Here is a 3,079-nt window from a genome sequence, read left to right as displayed (position 1 = left end):
TGAGGATGGCGATATGATGAGGACGAGAATGAGGATGAGGATAGGATGAGGACGAGTATGACCAAGAGGATGAGGACAATGAGGATAGGATGAGGATAGGATGAGGACGAGTATGACCAAGAGGATGAGGACAATGAGGATAGGATGAGGATAGGATGAGGACGAGTATGACCAAGAGGATGAGGACAATGAGGATAGGATGAGGATAGGATGAGGACGAGTATGACCAAGAGGATGAGGACAATGAGGATAGGATGAGGATAGGATGAGGACGAGTATGACCAAGAGGATGAGGACAATGAGGATAGGATGAGGATAGGATGAGGACGAGTATGACCAAGAGGATGAGGACAATGAGGATAGGATGAGGATAGGATGAGGACGAGTATGACCAAGAGGATGAGGACAATGAGGATAGGATGAGGATAGGATGAGGACGAGTATGACCAAGAGGATGAGGACAATGAGGATAGGATGAGGATAGGATGAGGACGAGTATGACCAAGAGGATGAGGACAATGAGGATAGGATGAGGATAGGATGAGGACGAGTATGACCAAGAGGATGAGGACAATGAGGATAGGATGAGGATAGGATGAGGACGAGTATGACCAAGAGGATGAGGACAATGAGGATAGGATGAGGATAGGATGAGGACGAGTATGACCAAGAGGATGAGGACAATGAGGATAGGATGAGGATAGGATGAGGACGAGTATGACCAAGAGGATGAGGACAATGAGGATAGGATGAGGATAGGATGAGGACGAGTATGACCAAGAGGATGAGGACAATGAGGATAGGATGAGGATAGGATGAGGACGAGTATGACCAAGAGGATGAGGACAATGAGGATAGGATGAGGATAGGATGAGGACGAGTATGACCAAGAGGATGAGGACAATGAGGATAGGATGAGGATAGGATGAGGACGAGTATGACCAAGAGGATGAGGACAATGAGGATAGGATGAGGATAGGATGAGGACGAGTATGACCAAGAGGATGAGGACAATGAGGATAGGATGAGGATAGGATGAGGACGAGTATGACCAAGAGGATGAGGACAATGAGGATAGGATGAGGATAGGATGAGGACGAGTATGACCAAGAGGATGAGGACAATGAGGATAGGATGAGGATAGGATGAGGACGAGTATGACCAAGAGGATGAGGACAATGAGGATAGGATGAGGATAGGATGAGGACGAGTATGACCAAGAGGATGAGGACAATGAGGATAGGATGAGGATAGGATGAGGACGAGTATGACCAAGAGGATGAGGACAATGAGGATAGGATGAGGATAGGATGAGGACGAGTATGACCAAGAGGATGAGGACAATGAGGATAGGATGAGGATAGGATGAGGACGAGTATGACCAAGAGGATGAGGACAATGAGGATAGGATGAGGATAGGATGAGGACGAGTATGACCAAGAGGATGAGGACAATGAGGATAGGATGAGGATAGGATGAGGACGAGTATGACCAAGAGGATGAGGACAATGAGGATAGGATGAGGATAGGATGAGGACGAGTATGACCAAGAGGATGAGGACAATGAGGATAGGATGAGGATAGGATGAGGACGAGTATGACCAAGAGGATGAGGACAATGAGGATAGGATGAGGATAGGATGAGGACGAGTATGACCAAGAGGATGAGGACAATGAGGATAGGATGAGGATAGGATGAGGACGAGTATGACCAAGAGGATGAGGACAATGAGGATAGGATGAGGATAGGATGAGGACGAGTATGACCAAGAGGATGAGGACAATGAGGATAGGATGAGGATAGGATGAGGACGAGTATGACCAAGAGGATGAGGACAATGAGGATAGGATGAGGATAGGATGAGGACGAGTATGACCAAGAGGATGAGGACAATGAGGATAGGATGAGGATAGGATGAGGACGAGTATGACCAAGAGGATGAGGACAATGAGGATAGGATGAGGATAGGATGAGGACGAGTATGACCAAGAGGATGAGGACAATGAGGATAGGATGAGGATAGGATGAGGACGAGTATGACCAAGAGGATGAGGACAATGAGGATAGGATGAGGATAGGATGAGGACGAGTATGACCAAGAGGATGAGGACAATGAGGATAGGATGAGGATAGGATGAGGACGAGTATGACCAAGAGGATGAGGACAATGAGGATAGGATGAGGATAGGATGAGGACGAGAATGAGGATGAGGATAGGATAAGGATGAGGATGAGGATGAGAATAGGAGGAGGATGAGGATGAGGAGAGGAGGAAGATGAGGATGAGGACGAGGATGAGGGGTGGAAGAGGATGAAGATAAGAATGAGGATGAGCATGAGCATGAGGATGAGGATAAGGATTAGGATAGGATGAGGATGAGGATGAGGATAGGATGAGGATAGGATGAGGACGAGTATGACCAAGAGGATGAGGACAAGGATGAGGATAGGAGGAGATGGAGAATGAGGATGAGAATGAGGATGAGGATGACGATGATCGGGATGAGGATGAGGCTGAGCAAGAGGATAGGATGAGCACGAGGATGAAGATAGGCTGAGGATAGGAAGAGGAAGAGGAAGAGGATGCGGATGAGGATGAGGAAGTGGATAGGATGAGGACGAGAATGAGCATGAGGATAGGAAGGGGACGAGAATGAGGATAGGATGGGGATGGGGACGAGAATGAGGATAGGATGGGGATGAGGAAGAGGATGAGGATAGGATGAAGACGAGAATGAGGATAAGATGGGGACGAGGATGAGGATGAGGATGAGGACAGGATTAGGACGAGAATGAGGATGAGGATAGGATGTGGATGAGGACGAGGATGAGGATAGGATTAGGACGAGGAGAATAGGACGAGGAGAATAGGATGAGGATGAGGATGAGCAAGAGGATGAGGACAGGATGGGGATGGGGATGAGGATGGGGATGGGGATGAGGATAGGATGAGGACGAGGATGAGGATGAGGATAAGGAAGTGGATGAGGATGAGGATGAGGATGTGGAAGAGGATGAGGATGGGATGAGGATGTGGAAGAGGATGAGGATAGGATGAGGATAGGATGAGGATAGGAT

This window comes from Lupinus angustifolius, chromosome LG13 (genome assembly GCF_001865875.1).
Source record: "Lupinus angustifolius cultivar Tanjil chromosome LG13, LupAngTanjil_v1.0, whole genome shotgun sequence".
In the NCBI taxonomy this organism is placed as follows: Eukaryota; Viridiplantae; Streptophyta; class Magnoliopsida; order Fabales; family Fabaceae; genus Lupinus; species Lupinus angustifolius.
Note: the sequence above shows the minus strand (reverse complement) of the source record.